The sequence below is a fragment of the Spermophilus citellus genome (genome assembly GCF_964194105.1).
Source record: "Spermophilus citellus genome assembly, chromosome: 3".
Lineage (NCBI taxonomy): Eukaryota > Metazoa > Chordata > Mammalia > Rodentia > Sciuridae > Spermophilus > Spermophilus citellus.
In genome coordinates, this window is record NC_138184.1 from 128166469 (window position 1) to 128182560 (window position 16092).

At 40.2% G+C, this 16092-nt stretch overlaps 1 protein-coding gene across 6 annotated transcripts in view; it reads right to left on the reverse strand.

The window, feature by feature from the left end:
* Positions 1-16092, reverse strand: part of CCM2 (CCM2 scaffold protein) — a 74114-nt gene that overhangs the window by 46258 nt on the left and 11764 nt on the right. Inside the window, exon 2 of one of the 6 annotated variants that reach the window (XM_081283075.1) lies at positions 14193-14330. The exons of the other annotated variants lie outside the window; for them this stretch is intronic. The gene's annotated coding sequence lies outside the window, so the exon portion shown is untranslated. The remainder of the gene's footprint in view (positions 1-14192; positions 14331-16092) is intronic. 6 annotated transcript variants of the gene reach the window in all.

A 16092-nucleotide genomic window follows, 5' to 3' on the forward strand; every position in this document is an offset into this window, starting at 1 on the left:
AGAATAGAGGACACAGAGACCAATCCACAAAATTACAACTATCTTATATTTGATAAAGGGGCTAAAAGCATGCAATGGAGAAAGGATAGATGCTAATGGTGATGGGAAAACTGGAAATCCATATGCAACAAAATAAAACTGAATCCCTTTCTCTTGCCATGCACAAAAGTTAACTCAAAGTGGATCAAGGAGCTAGATATCAAATCAGAGACTCTGCGTCTGATAGAAGAAAAAGTTGGCGCCGATCTACATATTGTTGGGTCAGGCTCCAAATTCCTTAATAGGACACCCACAGCACAAGAGTTAATAACTAGAATCAACAAATGGGACTTTCTCAAACTAAAATTTTTTTTTCTCAGCAAGAGAAACAATAAGAGAGGTAAATAGGGAGCCTACATCCTGGGAACAAATTTTTACTCCTCACACTTCAGATAGAGCCCTAATATCCAGAGTATACAAAGAACTCAAAAAATTAAACAATAAGAAAACAAATAACCCAATCAACAAATGGGCCAAAGACCTGAACAGACACTTCTCAGAGGAGGACATACAGTCAATCAACAAGTACATGAAAAAATGCTCACCATCTCTAGCAGTCAGAGAAATGCAAATCAAAACCACCCTAAGATACCATCTCACTCCAGTAAGATTGGCAGCCATTTTGAAGTCAAACAACAACAAGTGCTGGCGAGGATGTGGGGAAAAGGGTACTCTTATACATTGCTGGTGGGACTGCAAATTGGTGCGGCCAATTTGGAAAGCTGTATGGAGATTCCTGGGAAAGCTGGGAATGGAACCACCATTTGACCCAGCTATTGCCCTTCTCGGACTATTCCCTGAAGACCTTAAAAGAGCATACTACAGGGATACTGCCACATCGATGTTCACAGCAGCACAATTCACAATAGCTAGACTGTGGAACCAACCCAGATGCCCTTCAATAGATGAATGGATAAAAAAAAATGTGGCATTTATACACAATGGAGTATTATGCAGCACTAAAAAATGACAAAATCATGGAATTTGCAGGAAAATGGATGGCATTAGAGCAGATTATGCTAAGTGAAGCTAGACAATCCCTAAAAAACAAATGCCAAATGTCTTCTTTGATATAAAGAGAGCAACTAAGAACAGAGCAGGGAGGAAGAGCAGGAGGAAAAGACTAACATTAAACAGAGACATGAGGTGGGAGGGAAAGGGAGAGAAAAGGGAAATTGCATGGAAATGGAAGGAGACCCTCATTGTTACACAAAATTACATATAAGTGGTTGGGAGGGGAATGGGGAAAAAACAAGGAGAGAAATGAATTGTAGTAGATGGGGTAGAGAGAGAAGATGGGAGGGGAGGGGAGGGGGGATAATAGAGGATAGGAAAGGTAGCAGAATACAGCAGTCACTAATATGGCATCATGTAAAAATGTGGATGTGTAACCGATGTGATTCTGCAATCTGTAATTGGGGTAAAAATGGGAGTTCGTAACCCACTTGAATCTAATGTATGAAATATGATATGTCAAGAGCTTTGTAATGTTTTGAACAACCAATAAAAAATAAAAGACTGGTTGCCTCAGAATAATTCTGTTCTTCAGTTACTATCACATATCACATATGCCACAAATGTAGAAAGCAGTGTAAAATGGGAAAAATAGTCCTAAAGTGAGATTTGTAAGAATAGATACATGGTATTAACTCCCTGTCACTTTACCTTTTTTTTTAATACCTTTATTTTATTTATTTATTTTTATGTGGTGCTAAGAATCGAACCCAGCACCTTGTACATGCTAGGCAAGCATTCTACCACTGAGCCACAACCCCAGCCCCATCACTTTTATCTTTTTAAAACCCAGAGTAGAGTCACAGGATCAGGTTCCTCCTTTCTAAAAGCTGCTTCTACAGAGTAGAACCAGGTGACCTGAACCCAGGCAAGAAAGGAAACACAGACACTACTAGGCCCAGTAATCCTACCCCACTGTGGCTACTACAGGGGGCCCCTCCCGGAGAAACAGATACAACTAAAAAGGAAATACACGCTGAGAGCATTCCTTCACTAATAGACATCATCCATCCTTCACAGACACAAATGATTTCCATGATCATCATAAAAAAGAAAGGCCAAAGAGTGAATAGGGAGAGACAGGGCAGGGAAAGACATCTGAGAAGAAACCCCATCCATAAAACAAGAATAGGCCAGCTAAAAAAAGAAAGAACAAGTTATCTTAGAAATTACAAATATAATGGCAAAATAAAAAGTTAATTAGAATAATAAAATGGGTGTAACTAATTGGCTAACCCATTAGTGATGAATTTGAGAAGGAGTTCTAACTTTGAACCTTAATTAAGCAAAATGTTAGGACCCCAAAAGAATTCCTGGGGCTGGGGCTCAGCGGTAGCACACTTGCCTGGCCTGTACTATAACTTTATCACAACAAATTATACTTAATTTTATTATATTCTAAATTCAATAAAAACATTGTGGAAATTTGTTGCCTTAAATCTAAGTACCTAACTTAATGACACTGATTTTTGCCTCATGGCCCAAAAAGCCTAAAATATTTTCTCTTTGACTTTTTAAACAAGTTTTACCAATCCTATCCTAGAACATAAAGCAAAAATATTAAAAAAATTGAAAGTATGAGAAAAAGTAAGGAACACAGAAGAGTTGAGTCAAGAGTAAGTCTAGCATTCATCCAGGGGGAAAACAAGAGCAAAGACAAAACAAGAATACAAATGTCAGAAGAAACCAATGAGGCACCATTCTGTGGACAGAAAAAGCCCAATAAGAGGTAGGTTAATGTAAAAGACAAATCCTAGATACTTAGACTAGTTCTCAGAAAATTATAGAACATCAAGATGCAGATGTAGCTCAGTGACAGAGCTGGTATCTGCAAAGCCCTAGGTTCAATCCCCAGCACACCAATGGAGAAAAAAAGCCTACAGAATTAAGAGAACTTGGTGGTTGGGCTGGGGATGTGGCTCAAGTGGTAGTGCTCGCCTGGCATGCGTGCGGCCGGGTTCGATCCTCAGCACCACATACAAACAAGGATGTTGTGTCCACCAAAAACTAAAAAATAAATATTAAAAAAATTCTCTCTCTCTTTAAAAAAGAGAGAGAGAGAGAGAAAGAACTTGGTGGTCGCAGTGGAGCTTGCCTATAATCCCAGCAGCTTGGGAGGCTGAGCCCTTAAGCAACTCAGTGAGACCCTGTCTCTAAATAAAATACAAAAAAAGGGCTGGGGATGTGGCTCAGTGGTTAAGTGCCCTAGGTTCAATCCTGGTATTTAAAAAAAAAAAATGAATTAAGAGATCTCAAAGTTTCCAGTAAGAAAAATGAAAAGATTACCTATAATGGAAGAACACTTCAGCATTAGATGGGTCATGGTAGAAGGAAATGTGGTAATTCCCTTAAAATTCTGAGAGGAAATTACAGTTATATACTATACAATTATTTCAATCAATGACAGACCATATATGGGAAAGTGGTCCCAGGAGATTATATAACCTAGTGACATCTAGCCATCTTAGTTTGTGTAAGTACAACACTCTATGATGGTCACACAATAAAATCACTTCACAACACATTTCTCAGAATAATTCCCATTGTTAAGTGATGCATGACTTAAACTCAGAATTTTTTTTTTCCCCAGTACAGGGCATTGAACCCCTAGCCTCACACATGTCAAAAAAGCACCCTTGGGGCTGGGCCTGGGGCTCAGCGATAGCACACTTGCCTGGCCTGTGTGAGGCACTGGGTTTGATTCTCAGCACCATGTATGAATAAATAAAATAAAGGTCTATCAAAAACTACAAAAAATTAAAAAATAAAAAGCAGTCTTTAATAATGAGCAACACCCCTAACTATAGAAATTTAATGTAAAGGTAAGGTGTCATCCAAGTTGAATACAAAATAGTTATTTTCCCACCTGCAGTGCTTTGGGATCTTAACACCCTAAAAACTTTTTAAAAAATACACTATGGGCGGTGGGGGGGGGGGGTGAGCTGGGGTTGTGGCTCAGCGGTAAAGCACTCACCTAGCACATGCGAGGCCCTGGGTTCAATCCTCAGCACCACATAAAATAAATAAATAAATAAAAATTAAAATTAAAAAAAAAATACACTATGGGCTGGGGTTGTGGCTAAGTGATAGAGCACTTGCCTAGTATGTGTGAGGCACTGGGTTCAATTCCCAGCACCACATACAAATACATGACTAAAATAAAAGTCCATCAATGTCTAAACAATTAAAAAAAAATACACTAGAAGCCAGATGCTGTGGTGCACACCTGTAATCCCAGTCTTGGGAGGTTAGACAGGAGGATCACAAATTCAAAGCCACCTTCAGCAATGGCGAGGCACTTAACAACTCAGTGAGACCCTGTCTCTAAATAAAATACAAAATAGGGCTGGGGATGTGGCTCAGTGGTTGAGTGCCTCTGAATTCAATCCCCATTACCAAAAACACACACACAAAAAAAAAAAAGGAAGAGAGAAAAATTCACTAGATGGTATATTCCCAAAGAAAAAGGATATAAGAGACAAAAAAAAGGTACTTATTCCAACCCAGGAGGCAGAGAAAAGAAATCCCAGTGATAATGACAGTTGTATAACATGCCAATAAAAGAAAATCTTAAAGAAGATCCCATTATATAAACTACATGATTAAGAGCCCACAAGTTCTTTTATCTCTTTTGGAAAAAAAAAAAAGCAATTTATTAGAAACTCTATGGGAAAAAGTTCGTTTTTAATTAAAAAAAAAATCACAATCCCCATGTGAAACATACAATGTGGCCCAATTCTGAACACCAGACAGCACAGACCAACACTCTCCAGTCCTCTACCCGTATCTTTTTACCTACATGGTTGATTTCCAGCCCTACTAATGAGCCATTACCTACAGTTTAAAAAACTGCCCAAAGATGTGGCTTCAGCTGGTGCTCTTCAGTGACCTGCACAACCACTATGCATGATGACCAATGGAGAAACCACCCTTCCTTCTTTTCTTTCCCTCCTCTACTGCTCTTCCTCCTCAGTTTCCTCCCCCTGCTCCTCAACCCTCAGCTCACCCATTCTGCAACCCAAGCTTGTAAAGACCTATGGAACAGAAAAAAAAGATGCCTAAGTGCACCGCATAAGCCTACATGACCCATTTCCCTCTGACACAGCACTTAGTGCTCTCAGTCTCATGGGCACTAAGAGCCCAAGACAGTGAGGAGATCCAAGAAGGCAGCAACAGCTCCCCCAAAAAATTCTTCAAGCAGTGGGTACTAAGCAAGCCTTTGTAACCAATGATACCCAAGTAAGGAGGTCATATATGTAGCGAGGAGCAATGACACACACTTAATAAAATCCCAGCTACCCCTAGGTTGACACAGGAAGTTCAGAGGGTTCAAGTCCAGCCTGGGTAACCTAGTGAGACCCTGTCTCAAAAAAAAAAAAAAAAAAAAGGGGGTTGGGGATATAGCTCAGTTTTAGAGAACCCCTGGGTTCAATTCTCAGTACTATGCACACATACACACAAAAAGATCATATATGCAAACACATGAACACAATCTAAAAGGCTCTTAATAATACTTGTTTCTAGTGGGTAAGATTTTTTTCATTGAATATATTTTGCTATTCTTCTGAGATATAGATGTATTCTTTTGTACAAAAAAATAATTTTAAGTCCACTTTGGAAAATATTCAAAAATTTTAGTAAAAACCATTCACCCATCATGTTGGGAAACATTTAAAGGTTTGGTAATGTGCTACACAGGCAAAGATATGTGAAGGAAAAAAAAACACACACTCAATATAAATTGCTTTTAATAAAAATCAGGGGCCAGGGTTGTGATCAGTGGTAAAGCACTTGCCTAGCATGTGTGAGGCACTGGGTTCTAGTCTCAGCACCACATAAAAATAAAGGTGTTGAAAAAAAAATCAGTCCTATAATAGACAACAATTTGTTAATATCTCTAAAATTGCAAACATACGCTTTCCCAACAATTGCATTTTTGGGAATTAGCCTTATAGATACACTACACACACAGAAAAGTCTGGTAGAAAGTTAATTATTTCATTATTTGTTAGAGCAAAATGACTACCTAAAAGTTCATAAAACAGCTGCAATTTAAATAAATTATAGTAATCCACAGATAAACGGGGCTGGGGCTGTAGCTCAGTGTCAGAGTGCTTGCCTAGCATGTGTGAGGCACTGGGTTCGATCCTCGGCATCGAATAAAAATAAATAAAAGTATTGTGTCCATTTACAACTAAAAATAATTTTTTAAAAAAGAAAGCTCTCCCAAATATACCATCAAGAAAAATAACCAAAAGAGGTCCCTACAAAAGAGGTCCCTATTCCTATAATAGAGGAGTAGGCTGTATCAGAATAACCTTCTCACAGAGTGATATTACAGATCCTAGATGAAATATGGAAAACAACCTTCTGAAAGCACTGGAGATAAAATTAAAAAGAAAACTTGACCCTTGAAAGAAGAAAATATCCTTGAGCAAGACCCTTTACACTGTTTCACCTATGAAGGTGCTCCCTGGTCAAGAGGTTCAGGGAATTTTAAACAAACAAACAAAACAGCTGCAATTTTATTGTCCTGAGGGATTAAGGGAGGAGTGGAGACTGCTCAAAAAGCAAGAAATCTAGGAAAGGAGAGAACCACAGAAAGAGGAGGTCCCAGTTTGAATATAAAGCTCCCCTCAAATCTTTGGCTAAACTTTGAACTGTTCAAATAGGGGTGGGATACCAAAGAGTCCAGAAAGAACATAAGAGCTTGGAGGCTGATAAAGCTGAGCAGAGATTTTAGCTGCCCCCACCAACAGGGTAGACAGAGTTGAGTTCATATCCTGCCAAATCAGACAAACTTGATAAATACCTCAAACTGTCCATCTGAAACTCCAAGAGTCACTGAACTAAAAAAGTACATCAAGGACTAAGAGATTTACCCTAGGAAAAATATATCAACTATCAAAACTGATGTATTAAGCCAGGCATGGTAGTACACACCTGTCATTCCAGCTATTTGGGAGGCTAAGGGAGGACTGCTAGTTCCAGGCCAGCCTGAGTAACACAGTAAGACCTTATCACAAAAATAAAAATAAAAAGTGGGGAGCAAGGAGTTTCCATGCTGGATTCCATCCCTAGCATCACTAAAAATAGGAGGGGGAGGGAGTATGCTGGGGATATACCTCAGTGGTTAAGCACTGGCCTACTATACTCCAGGCCCTGGGTTCAATCCTCAGAACAACAACAACAAAAAAGCTGATGTAACAAAGCACTATAAAACCGTACCTCCAAACAACAAAACAGCCCACCACTAATTTAACTTCCTAGTAAACAATTCAACACTATTCAGAAGTCAGAATCCTTACAATCCATCATCCACAATGTCCAACACATAGTAAAAAAAAATCAATACAGCTGGGCATGGTGGTGCATGTCTGTAATCCCAGAGGCTCAGGAGGCCGAGGCAGAAGGATCACAGATTCATAGCCAGCCTCAGCAACTTTGCAAAGCTCTAAGCAAATTAGCGAAACCCTGTTTCAAAAAATAAGGGCTGGGGATATAGCTCAGTTGGCAGAGTGCTTGCCTTACATGCATAAGGCCCTGGGTTGGATCCCCAACACCACAAAAAAAAATAAAAATAAAAAATAAGGGTTGGGGATGTGGCTCAGTAGTACCAAGCATCCTTGGGTTCAACCCCTTGTGCCAGCCTCCCCCCACCCCCGAAAAAGCTGTTATATGAAGAAACACAAAAATTTGGTCCAAATTCAAGAGAAAAAAAAATGAGTCAGCAAGAGATTCACAAATGTCCCAGATACTGAAATTATGTGACAAGAACTTTAAAAATAATTTTGATAAATTTGTTAAAGAAACTATAGAAAGTCAGCATGAGGGCACTCACCTATAGTCCCAACTACTTGTGAGACTGAATAAAGGATTGCTTGAGGCCAGGAGTTTGAGGGCAACCTAGACAACACAACAAGATTCCATCTCTGGGGTGAAAAAATGTCTATAAAAAAAGATAGAAGACACAAGGAATTTCAAGAGAGATGTGGAAACTTTAAAAACATACACACAGAAAGTGTGGTATTACAACAGGCGGTACACACCTATAATCTTAACAACTTGGGAAGATGAGGCAGAAGGATCCCAAGTTCAAGGCCACCATGGGCAACACAGTAAGACCCTGTCTCAAAATAAAATAAAAAGAGACAGAGGTCTAGCTCAGAGGTATAACATTCCTGGTTCAATCCTCAGTACCACAAGAAAACACAAAAAGAAGAATTAAATATAAATCTAAGAATGATAAATAAATTTGTCAAGTTTTGAATTCACAATTGAGATTGACTGATTACATATAACATAAAACAGAACCAGTGAGCCAGGCACAATTGCAACACACCTGTAATCCCGGCAGCTTCGGAGGCTGAGGCAGGAGGATCACAAGTTCAAGGCTAAATTCAGCAATTTAGCAAGACCCTAAGAAACTTAGTGAGATCCTGTCTCAAAATAAAATAAATTAAATAAATAAACAAGGGATGGAGATATAGCTCAGTGGTAAACTGCCCCTTGGTTAAATTCCTAATACCCACTGACTCCCACCCCCCCCCAAAAAAAAGGAAAAGAAAGAACATGAAGACAGAGCAATGCATATAACCTAAATGGAATTACACTGACAAAACACTTAAATAACCAGCAGAGGGATTTAGCTCAGTGAGAGTTGGCCTAGCAGGTGCAAGACCCTGGATTCCATCCCTAGCACTGCCAAAAAACAAAAACAAAAAGCCCATTAAATAACAAGCAGAGGGGGCTGGGGATGTGGTTCAAGCAGTAGCGTGCTCGCCTGGCATGCGTGCGGCCTGGGTTCGATCCTCAGCACCACATACCAACAAAGATGTTGTGTCCGCGGAGAACTAAAAAATAAATATTAAAAATTCTCTCTCTCTCTTTAATAAATAAATAAATAAATAAATAACAAGCAGAGCTTCAATAACAAGTGGAACCATGCTGAGCACAGTGGCACATGCCTGTAATCCCAGAAACTCAGAAGGCTGAGCCCTAAGCAATTTAACAAAACTCTTTCTCAAAATTTAAAAACTTTTTAAAAGATTTTTTTTTTTTTTTTTTTTTTTTTGGTACTGAGGATTGAACTCAGGGGACTCAACCACTAAGCCACAGCCACAGCCGTATTGGGAGGCTTGGTGTACTATGCAACTTTTATTTACATAAAATACTTAATATACCATAAAATATTTCAGCCAGGCACAGTGGTGCATGCCTGTAATCCCAGTGGCTCAGGAGGCTGAGGCAGGAGGATCACAAGTTCAAAGCCAGCCTAGAACAACTCAGTGAGAATTCAACTCAGTGAGAACCCTGTCCCTGAATAAAATACAAAAAAGGCTGGGGATAGTGGTTGAGTGTCCTTGGGTTCAATCTCCAGTACCAAATATATATATTTCAAAAGTCAATCATTTAAATAAAAATAACAATGTACTGTTGGATTTATAATGTTTTCGGAAGTAAAATAAATGTCAGAAATTTCACAAAGAACAGAAGAGAGTATAAACAGAATGATACTACTTATAGGTTCTTACATTGTACAAGAAAGTCTACCACGCGGCCTGCGCAGGCTCCCCACAAGAAAGAAAGGACATAACGTTTTAATTTATGGCATTCTATGATTTTATGCATGAATATTCTAAACCCTAAAAGAGACACACCTAAAAAAGCCAATACCAACGATGTTGGTCACAGTGTTGCACATGTTATCCTATCTACTTTGAGGGCTGAGGCATGAGGATGGTAAGTTCAAAGCCAGCTAGGGCAACTTAACAAGACTGTCTCAAAATAAAAAAGGGCCAAGGGTGTAGCTAACTGGTAGAGAATCACTGAGTTAAATCCCCAGTAGCAACTTAACAAGACTGTCTCAAAATAAAAAAGGGCCGAGGGTGTAGCTAACTGGTAGAGTGTCACTGAGTTAAATCCCCAGTACCACAAAAAAAAAAAAAAAGAGAGAGAGAGAGAAAAGAAAGAATAACACAGTAATACCACAGGCTTAGGCCGACTAGTTTGCTCACTTTTAGAATTCAACTATTATTTACACCTTCCTGGGTTACAAGATTATACCACCTTAAGCTGCAAACCAAAGCCAAATTCCAACTTCCTACTGTGCTTATTAAACAGGATTATTTTCATTGCACAAATCTAATGCCTGCCATCAAACGCCCTAATTCTTAGTACAATCCAAGCAGAAAACTGTTACCAACCAAGCACACTTGGGAGGAAAAAAGAAAAAGTGTCACATTTTTGGCTCACTGCTAGGAAAAAGTTTCCTGCTTATACCAAAAAAAAAAAAAAAAAGTAATTTAAGTTTAAATTAAAAAGAAAAAAGAAAAATCTGTGCTGGGGGTGTAGCTCAGTGGTAGAGCATTTGCCTAGCATGCATGAGATCCTGGGTTCAATCCTCAACACCAAAAAAAAAAAACAGTATAACCAAATATCTATTGGTTCAACTGACAAATCCAAATGCATACTCCCTGCATTTGCATTATCATTTGAAGAAATGCTGTTTCTCTCAATCTGAGGGATAAGAAAGTCAAGCAGTAGAAAGTACACTGACAAGATCCACCTTCATGACAATGATGTGGTGTCTGTGCAGAAGGCACAGCTGGGCCCACTCCTCCACCACAGATCCCTGAAGACAAAGCCTGTCCTTCACAGTGCCTAGACCCAAAATGCCCTACGAGCTTTCCTGACCACAAAGAGTAAGCTGCAATTTATGGTCCACATGGAATGTGGTATGGCCTTATCTAGGGCAACAACCCAGACCTAGTCCTCCAAACCTGCCCAGGACATTCCTATTTACAAAGTGATCTCAAGAGTTTGCCTCAAAACTTTCTAGGATTGGGTGTGGTGGTGCACACCTGTAATCCCAGAAACTTAAGAGGCGGAGGCAGGAAGATCAAAAGTTCAAGACCAGCCTCAGCAACTTAGCAAGACCTTGCCTCAAAATAAAACTTTTTATAAAAAGCAAATGTAGAAAATGTTGCTCAGTGGTAAAGTGCCCCTGGGTTCAATCCCCAGTACCAAAAACAACAACAATAAACAATAAAACCTGCTAGAGCTGTCAGGATGAAGTACCACAAACCCAGGACTTCAGTCACAGAGTCACAGAAACTTATTCTCACAGGCCTAAAGACTAGAATCCCAAGATCAAGCTATAGGCATAGGTGGTTTCTCTTGAAGCCTCTCTTTGGCTTGCAGATGGCATCTTCTATGTCCTCACACGATTGTCCTCCTGTGTGTGTATATGTATTGATTACCACTTCTTAAAATGATACCAGTCAGATTGGATCAGGGCCCATTCTCATGACCTCATTTAAATGTAAGCACATCTTTAAAGATAAGTCCCCCTCTCCAAATACAGTTATCTCCTGAGGTCCTGGAGGTTGAAACTTTAGCCCATACAGGCAGAGAGCAGGGATGAGGAGAAAGTGTACATAAAACAAACTATACACACATCCACACTATTACTAGTTGGGCATGGGGACTTCATTTGTACTGGAAGTTTTCATAACAAAAAAAGTTTTCCTTGCTGGGCATGGTGACACACACCTGTAATCCCAGGGGCTCGGGAGGCTGAGGTAGGACCATCACAAGTTCAAAGCCAGCCTCAGCAAGATCCTGTCTTTAAATAAAAATAAAAAATGGGACGTAGCTCAGTGGTTAAGCATCCCGGGGTTCAATCCCTGGTACCAAAAAAAGTTTTCCTGATCACTTATATCAAAGTCTGCTTCTTCCATCTGTTCTTGGCTCAACTTCGTGCCCTGAGGCGGCAGGCTGGCCCCATGCATGTTGGTTTCCCAGTGTCTCTACCTGGCACCAACACTCATCTGATAGATAAAAGAGTGAATAGGTGGATGCCAGACACCTCCAGTGGCAACAAGTGCACATGGACCCAACACCAAAACTCCCCCAATCTCAGTACTTAAAGGCTGTCTCCACTCCTTCTTTGCTTCTGAACTTCATTCCCTGGTCCCCACCTGGAACTGGCTGATGCTTATTCCATGTCTTTCCTAAAACACTGTAGCATCTGTTCTCTCATGATCTCTAATTTTAGGACTAAGTGGCTAGCCTTTCAAAGTGCAATGTTACTAACCTTCTTCTCACAATACTAAGTGTGCCATAGGTACTCAAGTAAATAAAGATGACTAAAATGCTGACAGATTTATGAGATTTAATCTTAGCTGTTTAATCATACTGTCAAGTGACAAAGAGGGGGCACTGCTGACAAAAATGCAGTTACCATAAGCTGGGTACAGTGGCGCACACCCGTAATCCCAGCAGTTCGGGATGCTGAAAAGTAAATTCAGGGGCTGTGTAGCTCAGTAGTATAGCACTTGTCTAGCACATGGAAGGGTTCAATGCCCAGCACTGGGCGGGAGGAGGAGTGGTCGTCAAGTTCAGGCTGAGGGAGTAGCTCAGCAGTAGAGTATATACTTAGCATGTGTGAGGTCCTGTGTTCCATCTCCAGCACCAAAATCAAAAGATGAGTGAGTTCAGGCTGGGGGAATAGCTAAGCAGAAGAGTAATTACTTAGCATGAACAAGGTCCTGGGTTCTATCCCCCAGACCAAAAAAAAAAGTGACTCAGTGGTTAAGCACCCCTGGGTTCAATCCCTGGTATCAAACAAATCAACAAAAGGAAGGTCCTCACCAAATACCAACCCCTTGCTCTTGAACCTACCTCCCAGACTCTAGAACTGTCAGAAATCTATTCTTTATGAAATTACCCAGTACCAATATTGTTATAGAAACCCAAAACAGACTAAGACACAAAGCATGTAGCTATTCCCTTTTTAAATTCTGGTTTAAATGAAGCAAATTCAAAAAGTAATTATTACCTCACCTATAAAAAGCTCGGGCTGGGGATATGGCTCAAGCGGTAGTGCGCTTGCCTGGCATGTACGGGGCGCTGGGTTCGATCTTCAGCACCACATAAAAAAATAAAATAAAGATGTTGTATCCACCAAAAACTAAAAAATAAATATTTAAAAATTCTCTCTTTAAAAAAAAAATACCTCAATATGTCTGTCAAATCAGAACTTAATAAAGCATAATACAAACTTTGGGCAAAGGGGAAGAGATGAGGGGATGGTGTATGGGGGCAAGAAAGATGGTGGAATGAGATGGCCATCATTATCCTAGGTACATGTATGAGTGCACATATGGTGCGACAACACATCGCACATCTTGTACAACCAGAGAAAAGTTGTGCTGCAATTGTGTACAATGAATCAAAATGCATTCTGTTATCATATATGCCTAATTAAAATATATTAACTAATAAAAAATTGCAAAAATCACACCCAACCAAATGAGCAATAATTCCCTATCATCATTTACTAGCCAGTCCTACAATTCTACTTTTTTTTTTTTTTATGGTGTTGCCAAGGATTGAACCCAAGGCCTTGTGCATGCGAGGCAATACTCTACCAACTGAGCTATATTCCCAGACCCCCAGTCTTACATTTCTAAGAAACTCTTTTTAAATTTAAACAAGAGAAATAAATTCAATCAACACAAAAATATCTAATTTTGTTCAGTTAGAAATCATGGCCATTGGGTGGTGAGTCCTAAGGCCAGAGGCAGCAGAAGCTAGGACTAGCAATAGGGTTAAGGCCAAATGGCAATTTTGGGGGGCTGTGAGCCTCATCTGAATTGAATATAGAAACACACACATCCCAACTCAAGTATACACCTAAGTTTTTTTTGCAAAAAAGAATCACATGTTGATAGTATAGTACCACAATGCAGACTTGACTTCATTGTGTAAATACGGGCCTTATGTTCCAAGCCCCATTATTGGGAATTTCAGTATGAAAAGTACTAGTCACTCTGCAGACAGCAAAACAGGAGAGTAGCTTCCAAGTGGTCACTTCAACTTCAGGGCCCCTACAACTTTGGCACCCAGTGTGTTTCTCTGCCAATCCATTCATTCTTCCATATGCACCCAAAACTGATCCAACTCCCCGCAGCAAGCTCCTCCAGGTCTCCTCTTGTACATCCTCATCACCCAGAGGCTTCATAGGACAATACAGGGATCAACAAATGTTTATTGAATGAACTATAACTGGCTGGTGGTATACAGTTACCATGACCACATGTGCAGGAATAGCTTGAGGAAAGGCAGGGCTATACCTGGGGCCACTTCCATGAAATCCACTTGGTCCATCAGTTCTCTGGCAGCTCACTGATTCCTGTGTCCCAAGAAGAATGGGCATGGTAGAGCAAGCCTCTATCACTGCTTGACAAGACATCAAGACAAGTATCTGAGACCTGGAAAAAGCCCGCCAATCCACATTTTTAAAGGTTTAAATCTGCATTTTTTTTTTTGAATGAACTAACTTAAAAAAAGAACTTAAAGCATCCAAACATTAAGTAAAACTAATTAAATTTAAATTGTGAAAAACAAATTAAAACAGGTTTTATTTCTGATTTAAGTTCTTAAGTTCATAAGTTGTAATGACCTCACATTGAATGAAGCAGTAGAAAAGGAAGGTTCTGCCAGCTTGAGATTAGTAGAGAACATCTGGTAAACTGTGTTAAGTCATGGCCTGGATAGGAATCAATGCCCCAAACCTCAATGTCTCACCTGCCTACAAAAAGTGTCAGAACAGAGAGAAAACATACAACTCCTGACTTGGGTAACATTAACAAATGATTATCCCCTCTAATAGAGACAATAAAATTAATCACTAACCCTGTCTATGCCTAAGGTTTTTCAACTGTAAAATTCTTGATAGTTTTCCATTCCCATTCCAAAAGTTCAGGAATATCTTACTGCTTCTGTCTCTCTCAATCTTGCTGAAGGTTTAATGTTTCCACCCAAACTGGTAGAGGCTCCAAAGGAAACAGAACCATCCTTGCCTGTCACAGACACAGTAGGTGGGTCAGGTGCCCCTGTAAGTGGTGCACATTAAAGAGGTAACTGACAGTCAGGTCCCCCAGCATGCTCAACCAACTGCTGTCATTTCACAGGATAACTGGTACAGTTCCAGCAAAGAGCAACATCCACACTGGACATCCTGGTATCTATCTAGGCAGTCACTGGGTTAACACCTCTCTTTTCTGGCTAAATCCTTTTATGCTGCTCCTGCTTTTCTTGCAGGCCAAATCACTATTTCAAGGTATTTTCCAACCTTAAACAACTTTTGCAGATAACTGTAATTGATATTGCATCTAAATTAGACACACACACGTCCCTAACATAAAACAATGAGAAAGTGAAGATGCAGCACCACAGGGCTCCCTGAAGGCCACCGCCTACATCCATTTCAAATAAAGACTTTTTTAAAATGGGGCACCTCTAAAAACAAAGTGATGAGTATACGGTCAATTAAAGGACACTGCAGAATGCCAGGTAGTAACATAGGACATCAGGATCTGTTTTAAACTTGTCCATAAAAGTGAACACACACGTTTATCAAAATGAAAATGAAAGGCAAGACATGAAGATTATAAGGCATTTATTTGAAAAGGATACATTTTATTAAAACCCATTTTCCACTTTAATGGTGGTTTATCCCACATTGTTTTTCCAGTCTCCTTAAAATGTTCTTTATCAACTACTCAAGCCTGTAATTAAAGCCACATTTTTAAACTACATAAACTAAAGAGCCTCTTGAACTATGTCCTAAATCCCACGCCAAATATAACGTCACTAAAATCACTCAATGATATTAGGTACAAGGGACATTCAGCTAGTAATTCAGCCCCATCTTCGCTTTTACGGGACATCCAAAGACGAAGCCAAGTGGGCAGTAAAAGTCTCCACGTTAACCGCACAGCCCACTGGCCCGAGTTCCAGCCCTGGACACTTCTGTCCCCTCGCTGGGCCCACTTCCTTTGCGGCCCCAGCCCCTACGCCGGGGGGAGGCCCACCCTCAGGCCGTCTGCCCAGGGTTAGGGCGAGTCGCAAACGGGACCCCGGGAAAGGTGAGGCGTTTACTGCTAGAGAACGCTGGCCCACCTGATCACTGCCCGGGGTTCGTTAGTCCGGTCCTACCCTGCCCTGCCCTGCCCCGGTCGCCCGGACTTC